The sequence below is a fragment of the Pseudopodoces humilis genome, chromosome 5 (genome assembly GCF_049639895.1).
Source record: "Pseudopodoces humilis isolate 2021_Gansu_Grassland_sample_001 chromosome 5, ASM4963989v1, whole genome shotgun sequence".
Lineage (NCBI taxonomy): Eukaryota > Metazoa > Chordata > Aves > Passeriformes > Paridae > Pseudopodoces > Pseudopodoces humilis.
The window spans coordinates 16,291,910-16,314,252 of NC_142204.1; the positions used below are offsets into that span (position 1 = coordinate 16,291,910).

The following is a 22,343-nucleotide window of genomic DNA, read 5'->3' on the forward strand; positions in this document are numbered from 1 at the left end:
GCTTGGAGCAGGGATCTGTTTCGTAGTCAACAGGTTTCCTGACTGCCTACCATTCAGCCAGACACCAATACATTCAAATTTATTACAGTCTTTTTGATTGCTTCACCAAAAATCCTCAAAGGTTTGTGACCTCAGGACATGGTACCATTGCATGGTGTCAGTCCAAAATGGAGTGGCTTAGGCAGAGAAGACCATCTTTTCTGAGATATAAGTAAGGCACCTTTTTCTGCACTGACTTAGGCTCAATTCTTCTTCCAGTACATCCTAATAAATAACTGAGAAAATCTCCTCCTTTCTGCACAGTTCTGTAGCTTACAGGACTGTGCAGAAAGGAACATGTTCATTTTAGTTGTACATGTTCTGTCTCTGGAGACAGTCATCCCTACACTCCATCACCAGAGGAATGAAGACAAAACGTCAGCTTCCTGAGAGATCTCTGAAATGTCTTTAGCTGCATAATAATTGATGTTTTTCATGGAGTTCCAGATCATTTACTGATATTGAACACTTCACTGGCTTAATCCTTCCTCACACAATGTGTAGACAAATAATAGCTTGATAGACTTCATCATTCATGAAAGGCAGACAGAGCAGGCAAGCCAGCATGAAAATATTTTAATTATACTTTGTCAGAAGTATATAACAGGAGATAAGAGTGCTCTTCTTTCACCATTTTCATTTGGAGAATTTTCCCAAGTCTAAATTTATTTGCTATTAATTGCACTTGGGTTCAGGTGCTGTGTCCAGGAGGCAAGAAGAAAGTGAGACAAGATAAGAGCAAATAGTAACAGAACGCTACAGAACTTAGGAGAGCAATTTCTTGCTTGAGGCAAGGCTTGGGAAAAAAAAAAAAATCTTCCTAGAAAACAGAACAGGATAAGACAAATCCTGTTTCATTGACTCTTTGCTTTATGCAAGTTTAATATGGGACAATGCTACGGAGTACCACTGGACACAAGTCAGCAGGGCTAACTCACTGCAGAAAATCTTCCCTTTGGTAGATGCTCTCCAGCATAGCATGTGCTCTTCAGGAATTTCTCCCTAGCTTCCCAAACTATATGTATAAAGCATAAGTATCTAGAAGCATAAATGAATGGCATCTGAGGCTGATGAGGAACATGGTAAATAAAAAAGTTATGTCATAATTTTTTTATTTTTTTTTTCTGGAGCTGGATCCAAGCTTACTAAGCTAGAGGGAAATTTTTTTAACTCTGTTTCAATAGTTTTGGGATTGAGCCCCTGTGAAGCCCTGCAAGACAAAACAGGGTTGTTGATCATTATATTGCTCAGCTTCTGCTTATGTGGGTATTATTATTTTCATGTTGTATCAAATAGTGCTTGATAAAGGTTCTTGAAATTATTTTGTCTCCTGGGCAAATGTAGTATTGCTTTTACATGTGACTGCTGTTATGTTACTGGTGGTTTATCTTCTAATAATATGACACGGTAGGAAATACATAAGAGAATTCAAGATAACAAAATGGGGTAAAACCACATAAACAATTCTATTTTCTTTCTTGTCAGAGTTATCCTAGCATCATGGACATCTGAGTCCCCATAGTGCTGAGGCAGATTGTATTGGAGGACTAAAGATAAGACATAAAGTATTTACCTGGCCTTTGGTGAATGCAGGAAGTGGTGAAAAACTTTTCTGCCACCTCACTTGCCACTTGAATGTCTTAGAGCAAGAACTAAAGAAAGGATTTACAAGAAGTAAGATTTCTAGAATTTTCTCTATTCTGTTACCATTTAAAGTCAATAACAAAGTGCTCTTGACAGTCACAGTGATGAGGTCATAGCAGGAGAGGGAATTGAAATTCTTCCCATCCTAAAGCTCTACATCTACTCTCAAGGAAATGGGATCAAGCCTGAGGTTTCCAGCCAAGCACCTTGTTCAACAGAAACTCCAAAACACAGGCATGTATCCAACATGTAACTCATACAAACACCAACTGCTTTTTTTGTCTTGCCAAGCTTTTAGTGTCAGTAAAATTTCCCTGCAGTGAGAAACAACAATTCAATTAAATGTTGCATGAAACAATTTCCCCTGCTGTTCATTTGCTGACTATTAATGCATCCTGTGCTATTCAACTCAAGGTAGGCAGACATCTCTATTTAGCTCTATTTAGCTTTCTGAATGCAATTAATTTAATTTTTATGACTTTGTCGTGATTGATATAATTTTCTTTGTCAAAAAATTCCCTAGCATCTTACATCCCTTCCTTCTTACACTGAATGAAGTAAGATGTCTCCCTCAGTGGGAGGAGGGAAGATGTTCCCTCAGTGTCTTTAGACCTTCACATTTCTGGTATTTTATTTCTTAAAGAGAAGATAATTGAAACAAAAGACAAGAGGGCTGAAATCACTGTGGATGAGACACTTAACTCTTCATTTTATTCACTTTCTTCCTCTTCAGTTTTATGTTTCTCATTAACAAGAGGCCCTTAATTGTTGTTTTTTATTTCTTTCCCTAAAAAGGTTGCTTTGATTTCAAAGCTGATGTTTGTACATGGATGCACCTGAGACTGCCCATTGCATTTATCAACTTTGTACGTGATGTGACTATTTAGGAGTGCATTAGAGCCTTACATATTCTATCTTGGCTAACCTAACCACTTCCATCATCTAATTTTGCCAACTCTGTATTTCCCTTTAGCCCATTGACTTCATTAGGGTGGTAATAATTGCAGCTAATTAAGAGTAACTATTGCAGACAGTAGCCCATTTATCTGCTTGACCTTATACCGAAGTTTGACAGTTATTATTTCAGTTGCCGTACTATCTCTTTGGGAAAGCTTTTTCCTTAAAAGTGTGCACTCTGAGGAGAGCTGAAGGATGGAGGTGAAGAGTCTTAAAGAACATAAACCAAGTCTTAATAGGACTTGTGGGTATTCAGGTACTTCAAAGCCCTCATGCTATAAAAACTCGCCTTGGTCTGAATAGCTTCTTGGCCGAGGAAATGTGGAAAATTGAATTGTCTCCCTGTAGGAAATATCACTAATTTGTTTCCAGCCCACACTGATGAAATTTTGACATCTCAACTATTTGCACATAAAAGAAAGTGGAAAACAATCTTAGTGTGGAAATATTGGACTGCAAAATGTTTTCTCTCTTGACCAAAGAGAAGATCATTAAGCCTCAAAAGGCTGATGTATTTGGCATTCAAAAATTTGTACAATACTTCTGACAACTGGATATATTAGTGTTGGGATTGTTTTTTTTGATTGAAACATTTTTTTATGAAATGTTCTATTTGAAATATTATATAACTAATATTACAGTGAAAACATCCTGTTTTGTTTCATGGTGGTGTATTTTTTTAATTTTTTATATTCTAGATTTTTAAGAAAAAGATTAATTCAAAAGATTTTAGATAGCTTCTCTCCTAGTGTCTATTTTCCAGCAAAAAACAACAAAAAGAAGTATCTTTGAGAGGACACTCTCTTGGTGGAATGAAGACATAGAGAGCATTCATGCAAGTGCATCCATAAAAATGGATATCCATGAACGTGCCAGAGAAGGGGCATTTTGAAGAGATGCCCATTTTAAAAAGACACCACATGTTTCTGCATGAACTCAGAAATTCACTTGTTTTCATTTGATTATTTTGGGCCATGGATTATTTTTGACATGATGGTTAACACATTTTCTTAATGGTTTCTAGTTTTCATTTTCATGGAAACATTTTTGATAAATTATGTCCTCTCTTTATTTGCTGTAATTTTTAATACAATATGGGAGGAATCAGAAGAGAAATGTTTGTTTCAGTATGGAAAGGGAACCTAAACCCAATAGAAGGAAAATCTTGGTTTTGATTTCAAGTAAACATCTGTGCAACTGGAATATTTTATTTTTTTATTTTATTTTTACTGCCACCAAAAGAGAAATTTGATGTAACTAAATGTTCAAGTTACCTTGTTTTATTTGAATTACCTTGGCTTATTTGGATGAGAGAGCTCTGTGGCAAAATGCATGCCACCTTTCAGATTTCACGAGGGCTCCACCTCATCTCTGCCACCCCAGGCAGGGAGCCCGTGGTGTTCTCATCCTCGCTGCAGGCTGGGCTCACAGGAGCCATTAGGTAGAAAAATCAGCAGTGTTAGACATAAATGCTTCTTTTGGATTTTTGTGATGACATGAAATGGGAACCAGGGTTTTGGAAGACATTGTCATATGTATTTTATCTGCCAGCAAGCAATAGGTTTAGCCCCTACAAGTTGATGTCTGATGCCAGCAGAGGCTACATATCTATGCATATACAGATTCTCATTGAATCACACTGACCTTTTGCATATGACACAAATTGAATATTTTAATTGAACTTTTTCTACCTTCACCTCAATTTTTTTCCTCCCTAAATTTGGCCTCCACGAATCCCTGAATTGCTTCATGCTGTCCAGGCTCTCTACTGGAAGTGACAAGTTTGTGCTGATAACAGTGGTACTGGCAGCAGGTGAAGTGCAGGAATATGCAATACCATGGTGTTGCACTCCAACAGAGGCATCTGAGACAGGGGAAATGGATTTTGTGTTTTTAGTGATTAAATACGAGGATCAGGGAACCTACATCAGCAGTGATTGAAGAATGTGGCCAAAGAGTAAGCTACAATTAGTATTTTGTTTTTCATTTACTCCAGACTCAGGCTGGAGCTATTGTACTTTCAGGAGTCACCAAACTACACAGAGAAATAACATCAAGAAGACATTTTATATTTTAAATTAACATTGACTTTCCATTCACCTTTAAATCCTCTTGGATTACTCAACTTCATATTAGAAGTGTTCATCTGCCTTGCTTCTGCCCCCCTTCGTTGGCTGTGTAATTGGAAAAAGTCAGTACAAGTGCACTTCTGTGGTTTGGTTTTAGTTGCTCATACTGACAACACTGTGGAATATTGCAATATTCAGTGTAGAAAATCACTTGTATGCGATGGACTTTCCTAAATATCAATTTTGAAACCTCTTCTAAAACTGCCTGGGGTAGATGGGTGTAAATTGAGATATTTTGCAGTCAAGCTAAGGGAGCTGGTGAAGGCAATGGTAACCCATAATGGATTAGAGGAATTTCAACAACTGTAGTGTAAACACTTCTCTGCTAAGCTCTACTCAAGCAGCATGACTTTGTATTCCAAAACATATTGAATGCTTGATTCCTACTCATTGTCTCTCATATTTTGTTTTGGGAAAATATGGAGCATTTTTCAAGCAAATTAGACTTTTCAGTGAAAACTGGGTGAAATATAAGGCTGCAGTTTGATTTTCTGAGATATTTAACTGTTACATTTTAAATGAAAGCAATGAGAAATAGAAATGAAGAGGTCTGCCATAGGTTACAAGCAAAAAACTCACACTTTCACAGTTCAAGTCCTGGTACCTCACTTCTTCCTGTCTCTATCTGAAAAGCAAACATATGTCTGAATGCTTTGCCACTTGAGGAATGTAAGTTTTATCAGAATTAATTAAAATCTATAGATACTTAGGAGACCAGTAATGTCCCTCTTCCCTCAAAATCAGAAATGAATTCACAAATCTCTTTTTATTATGGTTCAAACTCAAGCTAAATTCTCCTCTGTGGAGATTTACTTGAAGAAAACATTGTAAATTGGCCATCTGTTGGTTTAGACAACCACAATCCCAGACCCAGAGTCCCTCATCGTCTCCTTCTCTCTTGCCTTCCTCCTGTTCAGCACAGCACGTTTCAAAGGCTAAAAAAGCAGCTCTGAAGCCTTACCCCAATAATATGCCCTGAGGAGACAGATTCTCCTTCGAGGGCAAGTCCCTTTGATTCTAATTCCCATGCAGTCTTGTTTTCCTTCTCTTCTCCTATACTGGGGCTAGATATGGGCACCCCCTGTGTCTCTCCAGGGCTTGTCATTGCTTCACTTTTAAAACCTCGAGTGCTCTTCAGCAGTTGTGAGAGCTTTGGGCTCGCATGTTCTCTGAGCCACAGAGAAATCCTGAATATACAGAACAGATATTGTGTGTCAACAGCAGGCACTGTAGGGTGGAGGTGTGTGTTTAACAATCAGCTTCTAAACCTGTAGAGGCTTCTAATTGAATTGCTAAAACCACGCAAGGGAGGGTTGGCCTCTGCAACAAAGTTCCCACCGAAGCTGTTTTTCTGCTCCTAGGGCTTCTCTTTTGAAATGTTTTCATTTTCCTGGCAGCAGTTCTATTCTCTATTACTGCAGTTTCTCTTCAGTGGTTACTCAGATTAAGCAGTTTGAAATTCTCTGCTGTTGAGCTCTGGAGTTTTCAGGTGTACACACGGTGGGGGATATTGAGAGAAGAGGAAAGTCTGGAGTCCCTGAAGAAGTGTTTCCTCCCTCAACATCCTGATACAGAGACCAATTCAGATCCTTTTCTTCAAAGCAGCACACTTCAACAATTGAACTGTCTTTTTTCAGAGACCATACTGGAAATAAATGTCTGCTGCTCCCATTTTCTACAGCCTGTGACCACAGTGATTGCGAGGCCCCAGCTCTGAGTGCTGCTCTGCTCTGGGCTCTGGGTACCTGCCAGTGCCAGCAGGGCTCTCGTGGCACTCGTGGTGCCAATCACCTCTGTGCTTTTGACTCAGAACTCAGGTGTTCAGATACTCTTCCAGTCTGGATACTTAATCAGGTAAATTTAGGACAGTCTCATCACAAAGCACAAATATTTGTGATTCGCCTGTGCATCCACTAGTTTGAGCTAGGCCTATAAGCCTTTCCCCCCACTTTCCTTCTGGCTTAGGATGAGAGGCATTTGGTTCATAAATGACAGTTTCAAGGAACTCTTTAAACAAGAGTGTAGTGGGAGCACTAAAAACTGTCAGTTATCAGAAAATCCACAGACAAAACTCCAGAAAATGTTTAACAGCAGAGTTCAGGTAGGTGTCATCTAAATTATCCTATGAAAGTCAGCGTTACTCTGCAAGCACATCGAAGGATGGCTTCTTATACACTTGCTGCTAATATTTTGATTGCTGAAATCTGATTTTTTGTCTTTGTTTTAATTAGGTGATGTTGTCAGCTGTCTAGGAGTGAAAAGTTGCACAGCTGCAACTGTTACAGCCATACAAGGGAATTCAGACACTTCTGCATCCTCTCACTTGGGGCAGGGATGAGGGTGGAGTAGGACACACCATTTTAATTGGTATTGCAGAAGATCATCTAAAATCCAAATTCTGTCATCCATTTGCCTGTATCAGAATAGAGAAGGGCTTTATATTGCATTTATCAATAACATTCCCTGAGCCACTTTCACACCTGCTTTGACCCATCTGAGATATATTTTATCTGCTGAGCTCTGCGGCAGAAAATGCAGCTGAAGAGTCATGCAAATGACATGCAAATATGCCATCAGACATGGCATATTTGGAGCTGTACCAAGGGATAACACGAATTCTGTTCCTCAGCCATTCACTGCTGCCATGACTTGGACATTCTTCCAGCTCTACTGGTGAATAAAGCTGTGCTCAAACTCTGTGAGCACACAGTAAGCACACACCAGCTTAACCTTCAAAATCATGGCACATAGTAATGCATCACCAGCAAAGGTGCCAGACAACTGAATGACAGTCTCTTTGGTTTTCAGTGCTGATACTTGAAGTAAAAAATAAAAAAAAGAGTAAATATTGCACCTTTTTTGAAGACCAAACTGAGATTACAGTAACAAATTTAAACAATTAATCACAGAATCACAGAATGTTTAAAGATTGGAAGGGACCCCTGGAGGTCATCTTGTCTACCCTCCCACTCAAGTGGGGTAACATAGAACAGGGGACCTTTATACAATATTAATAATTTTTTTTAAGTTTTTTGGTTGCATTTTCAGTAAGTGACCCTCCAAGTGCTTAATTGAATTTAGATAAGCATACAAGACCTCAAAATTCTCACTGAAGATAAACTGAATTTTTCTGAAACTTGGTAAACAAACCCTACTGAAAAATCACATGAAAATCGCTTATTTTATCACACTGAAATATAATGGAGTAGCAATTAATTTTCTGGATAGATTTCCATTTGTTTACCAGAATTTGACACGTAGCTGGCTTCATTCTTTAAACTATTGATCGGCTCTTTATTTGTTATTTCTAAGAGCTCCTATTTCTTCTGGTTTTGAACTAATTTGATTACAATAGTCTTTATTTTGCTGTCTTGGTATTTTCAAGTTTGGATAAATAACAAAAGGAAAAAAAAAATCCCATGTGAACCCAATCTTTTCATAATTACAAGTTGAGCTCATGCTATTGAGAAGGTGTTGCAGTTCATTAGTGTTCTCCTGTATTCACAACCACAACTTTCTTCAAGTTTCAATTACTTTCAGGTACCAGAGTTCATGGCCAAACAGTGATTGCAATAGAGAGATTAATCTGAGTCTCCAATCTATGTAGACAGCACACCTGCTCCAAATGTGACATGGGGGGAGGAAAGGCCCAGAAACCCACCCTGGCTGATAAGTGCATGATTTAGTGTTATTAACACTTCAAAACCTAATGGGAACCAATGAGGTGAGGAGCACAGGATGCCTGTAGAACATGATATTAAACATGTGAAAGACCAAAAGGGTGCAGAGTTTTCAACACTCTGTCTGAACTGACGGCAGCACTTTTTAAATCTGTTTCAGGACAGAACAGACACCTTTCTTGCTTTGGGATCAGGGACCCAGCAGTACTGGAGTGTGTTCCTTTAAAATTTTCAGGGGAAAGTCACCAGCTCAGATAAAGTAGTAAAACTGCATTGTGGCTTTAATTCAATTATGTCAGTCCCTGAGCATCTTGCCCTTGAATAGTTGAAGAAGGAAGCTCTTCCCTCTCAATGACTTTATAAACTAGATAGATAGGCTGGAAGAAAGCAAATATTACTGTCTGAATTAAAACTTAACTTATTATAGGCAGGTAATTAAGGGATAAAATCATAGAGCGCTACATTTTCTTTCTCACCAAGAAATCTCTGCAGCAGAGTAAGGGAAGACATCAGAACCTTACTGATGGCTGCAGCATTTTAATTTACATGGTCAGCCACAGACAAGTGGTGTCTTAGAACAGTTCTTGTGCTTGGTGTCCCCTCAGAGGACTTTTCATGGCTGGCAGGCTGGTATAAAAGAGATTTGTTGTCTTTGCTTCCTCCTTGAGGAGGAGAAGAAAGGTGACAGATGCAGGCTTCCATTACAGATAATTTGCATTGAGAAACTCCCTTTCAGTATAAACAGTGAGGACATCAATCTTTTCCACAAGTGGTGTAAATTAAAATAAAAATAAGGAAATTTTGTGCATAACTTTTTCCAAAGGAAAGCCTAGGAAATCTACAACAGAGTACAGCTTGGAACCCAGGTTTGAGCATGTTTGTAGCTTTCCTGTTTGTGAAATTGCCCTCCCTATATATTTCATTTCTTCTATCTTTATTTCTGGTTAAGGGAATACCCTGTCAGCCTCTTTAGGTAATAATATGTTTCAAGAATAATCCCATGACACATTTAGAGATTTCTTAGCCACTGCTGTATTTGTGCCCTAATATTCTTCAATGCACCTTCTTTTGATTTAGACCACAGGAAAATAAATTTTGATCTCCACTCCATGATCTTTTGGTTTGTTTGTATCTGCTTATACTTAAACTCTTTTAAATTTCCTCTACACTTCTTTCTTACCTTCTACTTCCAGTCATTGGCTCTGTTATCAAGGTTACTTTGTGCACTGATAAAGGCATTCTTTACAGCTATCTGAAATGCCTCCCTAGAACCAAGTTATATTTTGCCTATCTCACTTCTTGTACTTGATCCTGCACTTAATCACGTGCTTAAAGGATGGGAACACATCTAAAAAGGATAAAACTTCCTGAATTTCAGTTCACCTGCATCCATTTTTTGTACACAGGGTCTTTATCTGGCATAATATATCCCACTTCTCAGAAGGAAACCATTCTGTCTGGGGGCAGCTTTGATATTCTTTTTACTGACTTTTATTCTGTGCTAAAACTGAACTAGAACCCTTCAAATGTTTCTACAGGAGTGAAACTCTGCCAAATGGGCCACGATGCCTTTGATTCAGGAACCCTGCTATGTATACTAACTATTTTCCCTCTATGATTCTAGCTGCTGACATTATGGAGCTATTATGTGACTCTGTGGAGTCACAGAAAAGAAGCATGGTGAATCACAAGGTATTACTCCTTTTCAAATGTGATCTGGTATGAGAACCATCCTACCAGAACCCCTCACTGCAGTTTGCATGGAAAATGTTGGTAACAACATCCCTGTCAGCATTCCTTGACCAAGAAGGTAGTTTGTCTTGCTATGAATTGCATGTAGTCTTTACCTAACAGTAAATATCAAAATATTTTGAATCTGATCATTGCAAAAATGAATCAGCAGTGAAGTAACCCAAAGTCAGGTGTTAGTGGTTTGAGAGTGTCACAGCTGCTTGAGCACCCCTGCTGTATAAGAAACTCACTTTTTAAATGACCACACTGTCTAAAACAGTAAAGGAGAGGAGGATGGGAAGGAAAGCCTCTTTCCCACAGCAAAGCAATACCAGCTAAGCACAAGGATAAAATAGCATGAGTCTGCCAGTGACCTAAGGTGTCAGGAACTGGGTCTGAATTGGAATGGAGTGAAGCGAGAGTAGTTTTGTGTTCCACCTCATGCTGACAGCTCCTGCTGCAGGAAGGGGAGAGAATGCACTCATCAAAATGTGTAGGAATCTTGTAAAAATTGAGGTTTGGACTCATGGAATTCTCTGCCATCTGCTGTCAGGGATTTGGAAATTTTAAAACCAAAGCCCAGTGGGGCAGCCATGGATGGCTGATACTCCTGGATAAGCTGAGGCATCCCTCTGGTGCCTTCTGCCAGCTGTTGGGTGCTCTGGACTGTTGCTGCTGGACTCTCTGGAGGCTGGGTAGATACACCAGAGGAACCACAGAGTGGGCCTTAACACGTGAAACTCTCTGTCCAAATTTGTCTGTACAAAATTCTGTTTTGTATTTGCAGGGAAGGGACCCGCTTTATCAATTCTCCCAGGTGGTCTATGATGGAAGAAGAATTCTTCCTGAAACAAATATGACACCTGACTGCAGTGGTTGACATGAGAGAGTAATCCTATGGTCAGCAAGATAGCTCATTGCCTCGTTTAACCACTTATGTCACTGGAAATGCCTGCTAAACTGCCCCCTTGGCCATTCCTTGGGGGGAAATGAATAGCTGAGAAGGAAAATGGCCAAGCTCAACAGCACAAATGATATAATTGCAGAGCATGTTAAAGAGGCATTATTAAGTGAAGTGGGCTGGATGATTTACTTCGAATCTGCTCAGTGAAAATTTTACACTGAGAGACATGGGACAGTGCCAAGGTTAATCATCTGCATGGCTTGTCCACAGCAAACACTCCCTGCACAGACATCTATCTGCTCTTCAGAACAGAGAAACCACAGTGTAATCCGAGGAGAAGAATGAAAAATCCAACCCTCTGTATCACATATTGAATACAAAAATATATTACTTTACATTGACACATGGTATTAATGAAACCACGAAGATAACAGAGCATAAGGAGAACAGCACACCATCTCCCACATGGAGTTTGCATTTTAAAGCACCCTGGGGCATATCTTTACATGTAAGAAAATTTGTAGAACATAACTAAGAGGAGTTTTATAAGTCAAAAGTGTTTCTGCATGATTACACTGCTTATTAAAGATGCAAAAGATTGAGCTGCTCTTCTAGACTGTTTGATTTCTTAAGACAATTTGGCATCACTCTTCATGGCTGGTTTCATGCTTGTCGGGGAAAATACAATCAATACTTGCAAAAGTTTCTTGAATAATAAAATTCAGTACAATGCCAGAGACTCCATCTGGTCAAGAAGACAAAATTTATTAGCTGGATTCTTGACAGTGTTTGGGAAACAGAAGAGTCACGCAGCCAATTTCACAGAGGCATACATGTTAATTCCACTCTTTATAGCAATTGTCAAATTTGGTTCTGCTTTATGAAGGCTTAAGCATTTATTAAGTGTCTGCAAGAGTTAAGGTATATTTTTCAGGTTATCTTGTCTTTGGAAAAAATAATTGTATTAGTCACATTTCCACATAATTGATATTCATACTATAAGAAACGTTATCTTACAATAAATGGCTGCTTTTGAAATATTCATTGCTCATGAAGAACAGAAGAATGCAAGAAGAGACAAAGACCTTGGATATTTCTGTTACAGAATTATTGTGTACATTCAAAAAGTATTTTGAAGTAATTTTAAGTTGAGTCATTGGAGAGTTTATTTTAATGTTCTAGATATATATAAGAATTTTTTTTTTTAATTAATGTCATTTTCTTGTTTACAAGGGCAAAAAATACACTTCTGTTTTAAAATATATTTGAAAAACAAATGATCAGACAAAGCAAAGCTTTGGAGGAAAATAACCCACTGAATTGGATTGAAAATACCTCTATTTCTGTTCCTTCTGAAATCTTCACCAAGATGCAGAATTTAGGATTTTGATAATGTAAGTTATGGAGTTAGCTTATCATGTTAGGCCTGCATATTTGAAACTCCCTTCCAGACAATACAAGGGTGAAAGAGAACTGTGAAGAAGGAATGCCTTGCCTATGGAAAACCATGTGGAAAACCCTGTGGAGCCTGTTTTTCCAAAATAAATGATTCTCAGCTATCAAAGCTTAAACACACCTGGGTTGGTCAGGCAGGGAGAAGCTACACACAAAAAGTAAGGTAACACTTGGGAATGATTTGTTCTTTCAGCCTTTTGCTACAGAGGAAGGTAAAGAATAGATGAATCTGGGGACATTTAATGGTTAGGGATCCTTGAGTATGTAATACACAGTTAGAGACACATCTGAACCCTGTTTAATACATTTCTAGCAGTGGAGAGCTTGTCCCAAACACTTTACCTTTGTGAAATCCTCCCAGTTGCTAGTTTTTCCCTAAAATCATGGTGGGTAGCAGGGTTGGCATACTTCAAGCAGGTTTCTACTTGCAGTTTCTACCATAATTTTGTCTTTTTCCTTCCATATGAATTATACAGAGGGGCTTCCTCCAGAATGTGGAACCCTGCTACCTTCACACATGACGGCCACCTCTGGCCAAAGCCCTGCCCTGTGGTGCTCTGGTGAGACAACTGTATTTGAGCATCAGGGTCATACTTTATATAGAGCTGAGGCTTCATTATAAGCAAACTGTTAATTCTTTTGTCCCCTTATGTGTCCCCAAAAGTCATCAAAGAAAACGTGGCTGCAACCAACACCAGCTCCAAAGAGGAAAGCAATTTCCTTTCCAATAAGCAGTGATGCCTGGAAGAGGCACTCTTAAGCCATGCCCTAAGAGGATGTGTGGTGCCCAAACATAACTGAGCTTAGTGTTTCTGGTCACAGACCCCTTCCTCTGGAAACCTGTGTGATTAAAGACCTAATTACATTGTTTTCCCTATCCTTAGTCTGTATGCCCTGACCTGACGTTAGAAGTCTCATTTGTTTAAGCAAATGAAACATGTCTGTCCCAGCTAATTAAGATTTGGCAACACTGCAGTAGAAATTTTTCAAAGAAAACATAGCTCTTGTCTTCTTGCCAGAGGCAGGTAAATGTGATGTGAGTGACAACCTGACTGCTGATTCTGGCTTAAGAATTAAGAGAGTGAGGCTGAGCCTCTAGTGTGGAAGCACAGGGGACAAAATATCTTGGCAGTGACAAGCGTGTTGCAAACTCTCTGCACCAGCAATACCAATGTTTCAAGGCTGCACAAAATTCAAGAAAAAAGGTCACTGAGGAACAGTTGATTACAGAATTTGAATGATGCTACTCTGGGAAACCGAATCTCATATAAAAGTTTATGTTTCTGTCTGAGAGATTGTGAGTGATATTATAGCTGTCCATTTTTCTTCTCTTCTCTTGTCTAATAATAAATACAATGAAATTCTGTTAAATTCCATTATGATTTCCCTACCAGTTGTGGCAACCTTGCTCTCTGCCAAGTCTGTTGGCAAAATTCCAGAATGCAACTGGGGAAATCCATCAGTTATAGGAGCAGAAATCTTGGTAATGCCCAGTCATAAATAGATGCAGCTGCAATTGCTGAGGTTTGCTCAAGGTGAGGATGGTTATCAAAGTGCAGCACTAGAAACAGTATATTTATTTAAATGGGAGTTTAATATCTTTTGTCCAGTCAAACCTAGTAGGAGCAGATAAATAAGTAGATTTTTGAAATTCAGGAGCAAAAACAAAGGGACAATCCTTCTGTTTCATGAAGTTGCACAAGACAAGGAAATCTTTTGAAAGGGAGAGGAAAGGAAATGTTTATTATTAAGTGAACTGTGAATTTCTCCTCTTAAGAATAGAAAAGTGGCATGTCTGAGAAAGAAATCCTTTCAGAAGGTCCACACATGTTGAAGTATAGAATTTAGTTACAGGTTAATGTCCAGATATGTTTCAAAATTATACAGTATTAAGAATGAAATAAAAACATCACTGAAGAAGAATGAAAGGAAAATGATTCAATAAGCCATCAGACACTAAATCGTCCCTGTTATTTGCACTGGTAGAATAGTTCAGTAAAAAAGCATCTAGATTTGGAAAGGAAAAACCAACCAACCAACCAACCAAAGAAAAAAACCCAGAGACTGAACAGTGAGGGTAAATAAGAATTTAGGTTTCTGAAACTAAAAAGGGTCATTAACTGGGAATGGGAGAAAGCTGCAAATGAGAATGAAGAAGCAGAAGACAGATGGGTGTCTGTTTTGTACAGGCTCCATGCCACTGCTACCTGAACACTACACAGCCTCACCATGAGATGAATTAGTTCCCCATCACACTCCTGAAAACTGAATAATGAAAACTTTCCTGGACAGTGGAAATGAAAAAAACAAACAAAAAACAAACAAACAACCAACAACAAAAAGACCCCAACCAAAACAAAAACAGAACAAACAAACAAACAAAAAACACTAAAGCAAGGAAAGATAGTATAGTAAACTATTTATTGTCTTATTAGTCTTTAGGTAATTAAATTTTGACATTATAGTGAATGGCTTAAATAAGCAGTTGGATGACTATTTACACTTGGTATTTTCTGTTGGGCTGTGTTCTACTGAGCTCAGTCTCCTGTGGAAGAATCAGTAAAGAATTTTTCTCCTCTGCTTTCTAGCCTTTTTTCCTAACTCTCTGCCACTTAATAACACTCAGATTCCAGGTTTGGTCTCATTTGATATTTGGTTCATATTTCTGAGGGCACAGCTTGTGAAGGCAGAGTGGAGGTGCTGCAGTCTCTAGCAAAAGCATGTGAGGGCTGGCTGCCCTGGCCTTTCCTCCTGAGCCCCACAGCGTGGGCACCCTCCTCCAGCACCAGCTTCGTGCCTGCTCCTGTATCTCTAGTGAGTGACACCCACAACATCCAGGCAGGAGACAAGAGGGTCCCTTCCTCTCTGGTAACAGGGGCACACGGTGCAGCGAAGAGGAGGCTCCCAGAAATAATTCAGCTGTCTCTCAGCTCACTCCACACCCAGTTCCGAAATCTCTTGGGAGTAAATCGCTGGTTATCTGCTGCAATGGTCACGCCTGGCCCAAAGGAGGTTACAGACTGAAGGATATGCAGCTGAGGTAGGTATTGGTTCCTATCCCAGCTGGAATAGGAGAACTGGAAGTCACATTAACCCTGACTCTGAGGACTGTCCCTGCATGCAGGTTTGAACCTTGCTGGTCATGTAATGCTGCTAACTAGGTGATATTTTCCTGCACTGACAATGCCTGTGCTGTGAAGCACAGGACTTTGTTTCTTAGAGTCATCAGTCCAATAACTTTCATCAGTCCTGACCAACCTTGAAGAAGTGTAATTTCTTTAACTTTTTTTAAAAAAAGACTGTCACCTTAAGGTTGTTAGAAGACAATCGGTGTCTGACTATTGTAATCATCTTTTGCAGGAGAAATGACACGTCCCAATCAGACATCCTTTGGGGACAAGACCTCTTTTATCAGCACACTTATTAGAGTGGGCTGCTGCTCTTAGAGGCCACCTGATGAATACAAATCTCCTTGCAAAGTGAAAAATTCCTGTTGAAAGATTCTGCAGTGCCTGGTGGGTTTGAACACAGGTTTGCCCTCCTGCAGCAAGTGGAACTTTACTCTGCATTTACACCTCTGGAGGTTTCTGTTTGTTGATTACCAAAAACCCACATCAGCATCCTGGGGTCCCTGGCTTGTACCTTGCTGGGTGCCCATTAGGGAGAGAGACTGGAGGCTCTGGGAGTCTCTGGGGTCTCAGAACTGAATTGCAGTGAGCAGCTGCCCAGTCCTGGCTGAGCACTGGCAGCTGAGAGAGTCTCCCATCCAGCATGCTGGGTGTTTCCAATCTGTATGTAGAGCTTTCTGTGTGAACATCTGCTCCATCCACTGCACAGGACTGAAACCTTGGCAGAAAAGATTGAGGGCAATGGGAAGTGTCTGAAAATAGAGGAGTAGAAAGAGGGACAGCAGAAAGAAGACCAAGGGAAAAGGGAGAAAAATGAATGGGGAGAAGGAAAGGCATAAGAAAAAGCAAATGAGATGTTCTGAAGCTTTTACAGAGAAATGTCACAGATTTTCCCTGCAGGATGTGTACAGGTGTTGTAGCTGGTGAAGAATGACCCCATGTTTGAAGCTTCAGAAATTTCAGTTGGTTTCTGGACACACAATAGTTGGAAGCAGCCTAAGACTAGTGAATATCCTTGTTCTTTTCATATATAACAAGAAAAGTTTGAGCCTGTTGATAAAGACCACAGAGTTTTTCTTCAGACTTTTTTCAAGAAAAAAAAATTAAAGATAAAAAATTGATGTTGCAGACCCATAATCAAATACCAGAGCTCTGTCATCTATCTGCTTTCTTCAGATCACCATAAATTCTACCCTGGGGGAGGTATACAGCCAGCCTCGATAGAGGATGTTGAGGGAACCATGAAATACCATTAAAAACCTGCTTTCTCACTGCACTTCAGGATACTTCTGCTCATCCTAACACCTTTAGGCAAAACTGAGTGTAGTAGTGTAAGAATATCAGGCAGTAGCTCATAAGAGGAGACTGCACACTGCCCCACAGAGCAGTGCTGTGCTGTCTGTGTGTAAGTGATCTGAGCCGTGGCATGGGAACACTGCGTTATTGCACCGTGTTACACCACCACCACCACCACCACGAGCTGCAGCCCCACGGGGTTATCACACTTGGTCCTGAAAATAAACTCTCTAAAGGTTGCAGTTATAAATAGACCTGGTACCCTGCCTTATCACCTCCACAGCCTGAGCTGAGGGGTGGTGGCTGGTGTTGGCAGTGAAATGGGGTTGACTGCACGTCCCCAGCGTGCCAGAGCCCATCACAGCAGAGCCACCACGGGCCTGTGTTTTGCCACCTGTGTGCAAAGTTGGATGTTTCCTCTGCTGGAATCTGGGTGGTTCCCTCTCTACACGAAGGAGTGGCATTGTTTTAACCAGCTCAGTAGAGATCTAACAAGCCTTTGGTCACAGTAGTCTTGGGGACAAGTCCTGGGACGGGCAGATCCCCCCGCTGTGGGCAGTGTCAGAGGAGCAGACACAGCTCAGGTGCTGCTGCCTTGCTTTTGCCAACCCCCCAGCTCTGGCAATGCCCCCTCTGCTGTCAGCAGGCACCTCAGAGCAGGCACTGCTGCAGGGATGGCTCCTGACCAAACCAGCAGCTGCTTTCCCCAGGCTCTCACCCTCTGGCTCCCTCTCCTTATTCCTGTTTGCTCCACCCTCTCCTGCCTCTGTGCTAGAGGCAGCAAGATTTGGTCACAACTGAGAAGCTTTCACCCAGCTCTGAATTATGTGCATCAACATCCTGTGGTTTCACTGGAAGGTCACTGGGTGTTTTTTGAGTACCAGAGTCCTCAGTTCTACAGGTACTAAAAATAAAAATGTGTAACAGATAGATTTTTTTTCAACTTGCATCCCTATCATATGTTCTATCTGCATATTAATTTTGCAGATAATGCTCTAGGAGACAGAATATCAAGTAGTTTTCTAAAATGATGTAATATTATATTAAAGTATGTAATGTAGATTTCCATGAAATGTTGCTTTCCCCAGAACCCCCATCTGACTTAAATAGGAACACTATTGTCTGTGAACTAAGAAAAAACAAGAGACTGCAAATAAAGACAACAGTTCTGTGATATGTCTGATCTGGAGGGTGATATCCTCTAATGTGGCTACTGGGAGAGCTGTTTGATTTAATTTTATTTAACATATTCATTAATTCAAGAACATAAACAGCTTAGAAATGAAACAATATGAATATATTATAAGAAATAATGGAGCAGATGGAAAATAATACAAATTAGCTTGAGCTCTGATTTGGGAAAGCACTTAAGCAGGCACTTAGGAAAAATCTTAGGATGAAGTATCAGATTTTAGGAATATTTCTGTATTATCAGTGGCCAGAATGTTGATGGAAGACATTGCACAGTGTCTCTTTCTGTCATATGTCCTTGTGAGTGCAGGAATGAGAGGAGGGGAAGAGATTTTTCCTCTTAGCTGTGAAATATGATGCTGCAATTTTGAATTGAAACTCATGATTAGTCTTAAATGTATTTTTAAACTTTTTGTTCAAGAAGATATTTTTGTGAATTGAGTGCTCAGGAGATTTGGAAGCAGAGCAAGAGTAAAGCTCTATCAATTGTGACATTTGAAGAAAAATTGTCAGAGTATTAATTTACAATGAAAATTAGAAAAAATAATATATTTACAGAGGTTTCAGGAATAAGGAAAAATGACTAGGTAGCGTGTTACACCGCTAGATGGATATCAAGGAACAGTACTAATGAAAACTTTCTTTAGAAAGCTGATTTACCAACCCAAAAGCAGCAGCTGTGCTGATATCACTCCATGGGTGAGCACATTTCCCTCAATGGGCCAGGTGCAGACAAACCACACAAGTTTGTGTAGTTCCACAAGACTGATAATCTAATTAAAAAAAAAATCCTGCTCACCCACAAACTTTGCCAATGTTAATGTGTGGGTATGAATGATAAGCAACTAGCATAAGAATGAGAATCTCAAGTGATGTGGTACACTGGGAAAAAAATTAAATCGGAAATTAAAATTTGGTAAAGGCAAGAACAAAATCCTACATGGAGGAAGTGGAAATTAGGTAGGCAAACACAAAATAGAGACTATTCTTCTTGTGGAAAAGATCTTCATATCAGTAAGATCCAATATACAGTGTTGCTATGAAAAGATAAATATGATTATGGAATGTGCAAATCTGCAAGTTGAGGAAAATAATTATTTTGGCACCTTACAATAATGAGTACTCAGCTGGAATGCTACATTCTATTTAGAACACCACTTTCAGAAATTCACAAATGTATTATCAGGGGTCCAGGGCAGTAGAATTAAACTGATCAGAGGTCAAGAACTCCTGCAATAGACTCAAAATTGGGAAACTGAATTTTTTTCCTCATTCTAGAGAAGTTTGAATTTCAGAAGCTGTTTCAAAGGATGAGAAACTGTTCTCCACCCTCATAAGCAATAGCACAAGGAATAATTACTTTGGCCTGCAGAAAAAGAGATTTTGATTCCTAATTAGGTAAAGGTTCTAGCTAAAAATAGAGTTAAATGCTGGATCAGTGTACCAACAGAATTTTACAGCATCTCCATCTGTGAGGGTCTTTAATATCAGGTTATACAGATACCTATCAAGGGTAATCAAGATATCCTCAGTACTGCTTCCATGGACTAAGGGTAAAAACATCACAGGCCCCCTTCTAGCACTTTCTGGTGTCATTTTTAAAATGTCTAATCATCACACTGTTACAAGGCTTGCAGAAAATCCCTGAAGAGAGGGCATACACCAGTGGGTGGTTTGATAGCTCTTTTCCATTTTTACTCTCTGCTATTTTCACCTTTACCTTATTGAGCTTGTTTGGCATTCTGAAGGATGGCTGGCAGAGTGACACATGATTTTAGTGAAGGGAATGTCTATGAGTGCACAGAACAGCAGCACCACTCTGTATCAGAGTGGGCTAAGTTATATAAAATAAATAGTAATTCTTCCATACGAGGAAGGGGATCCTCTCATACAACACCTGAACCTGTGGGAAGAAGCAATAATTTCTCTCTCATAATTTCAGTGTGGCTATGTAACACGATCTGCATGCACCTCTCTGTCTTGAAAATTCTGGAATGAGCTCAGAAAGAATAAATTGGAGCAATTAGTGGTAAAAGACCCTCAGATGGTGTGGTGGTGGTTTTGGCTGTAAAAGTAAGGAGAGAGGGGAAAAAAACCTGCATGGGTGCAATTGAGTTTTTTTATCCATATTGGCACAATTTGAGGAAGTTACTTGCATGCACCTTCTAAAAGGTAAGCTAAATAACCTGCATTCAAATGGAAGAAGAATTCTCTGCACAGGGCAGAGAATTTCTGAGCTGTGGGAAATATTATGGCTATACCAAATTGTCCTTCTACTGACTGTAATGAAGCTGTGTCACGTAACACTTGCTGAGGCACTGACATTAGAGCTTACTAAAGATAAAATGCCTTTTGACTTAATGTGATTTCTATTTACAGTCATTTGCCTTTACATACAATCTAAAAATGCAAGCATTTATCTATGTATGTTTTCTAAATCAAGTCACTTCATACTTCTATTGGGCTCCCTTAATAATTCTGCCAAGACCAAATGAAGAATTAAATGGGTCAAAGAATAAAAAAGAAAAAAAGTGGGGTAAAACTTCCTGCACAGATCTTTGGAATCTGAAATCAGATTCCAGCTTCCAATATTTATAAAATGCTACAGGATAGGGCAACAGAGGTGAGTGACCTCAGAGCAAAACAAACCTGCTTAGTACTTTCATTTTGTAGGATTCAGTTCTTTTCTGACAGAACATCTGAAAGCATATTCAATTGGGCATTACTTTCAAATGTATGTCCATTTTGGAAGGGCTCTCAGGAGAATTAGCAGTTCACAGCAATCCTTCACAGCAGGACAGAAGCTGTTAGCCCCAGTAATTCTTAGGGTGTACATTAAGAAAGTGCATGGAACTTAACTACACTATAATTTAAAATCTGTCTGGCTTTGCCACATGCAGCTCCCCTGTTCTGGGCTATGCAGAAGAACTCATTTTGTAAGATTTAGTGATTCTGCAGTGTTTTATATTACAGCAATTTAATTTTGAGATAACCTAAAACTACATAGAGCAATCTGAAATCTTAATACTGATGCAAGTTGTGGCTGATTCAAGAAAATGCATAGATGAAAAGGAAACTACACAATGGTATTTTGAAAACTGTACACTGCAAAAGGGAGAGCATTATTCACTCCCTGGCTGTGTTGCCTGCCATCAGAAAAAAAAAAATAAATCTAAAAATCCAAATTTCATTGCCTGAAATCTTGCTTGGATGGATTTTTTAAAACTGATATGCAACCAAAATAAAACATTCATACGGAATTCAGTAATTTGGAATTAAATTTCTCTGCTGGGAAAATCAATTGTTTGACACATCAGAGAGTTTTATACGTTGGTAAATATAATAGTAATTGATAAAAAGTGCAGCATGGTGTAGTTTTAGAAAGTAATAAGAGTTGGAAAAAAGAAGAAAAATCCCACAAAACAGCTAGAACAACAACAAAAACCTCAAAATATTTTTCCCACTCCAGAAGCCAAGTTTTCACATTAAAAATTGCAGAGACACAAATAATATAATGTTGGAAAGAAGGACTGAGATCACTGATAGAAGTAACTTTGTGGAGCCATAGTTATCTACTTTTTTCTGAAAATAATTTATTTATGAAACTTCAAGAATCAAGCTGTCTGGAGCTAAGTCTGAACTCACTGTTTATTCACTATCTAGTACAAGGGGAATTTTCATGGGAACTTTGAATCCTCCTCTCCTGGCACCATGAATTAAATAGGAATTAGGTATGGCAACTTTACCTTTATTTGTTAGAAAAACCCCTAGTCTACAGAAGTAGCTTGCTCTGTACCTTACAACTAAGGAAGAGCCTTACAAATATTGTGCTGGGGGTTAGGGTATGTTCAAGGCTCAGGGTCCCAGGTCACAGACACTTTCTTTTTCAAAAGCAGAGGCTACTGAAATGATTGGCATTGTGTAAATGCATAACAAGCTGATCACAGACACACCTGCTGATAAAAATCCTGTTGAAATCAATGGATCTGCTCCCAATAACCACAGAAAAAAATCTGAAGTCTCTACAAAGTAGGTGGAAAGGGAGAAGAGCAAGCGAAATCTCTTCTTTCAGGTACCAAGGGAAAGGGGCACCAGGTCTCTGTCACTGGGGTATTTCACCCTTTGTTCCTTGTTCTTCATATTTAATCAGAAGCTTTATATCAAAGGCTGTAGGAAGGTACCCCTTTCT

General features: G+C 39.3%; 1 protein-coding gene and 1 long non-coding RNA gene across 3 annotated transcripts in view; one reads left to right on the forward strand and one right to left on the reverse strand.

Annotated features, from left to right (window-relative positions):
• The window catches only part of LOC148184283 (uncharacterized), a 68,963-nt gene that overhangs the window by 39,981 nt on the left and 6,639 nt on the right, over window positions 1–22,343 (forward strand). Inside the window, exon 2 of one of the 2 annotated variants that reach the window (XR_015772526.1) lies at window positions 10,968–11,998. The exons of the other annotated variant lie outside the window; for it this stretch is intronic. This is a non-coding gene — a long non-coding RNA (uncharacterized LOC148184283). Of the gene's footprint in view, window positions 1–10,967; window positions 11,999–22,343 lie in introns of those variants that run through there. 2 annotated transcript variants of the gene reach the window in all.
• The window catches only part of CHRM2 (cholinergic receptor muscarinic 2), an 87,159-nt gene that overhangs the window by 30,902 nt on the left and 33,914 nt on the right, over window positions 1–22,343 (reverse strand). The window lies entirely within an intron of this gene.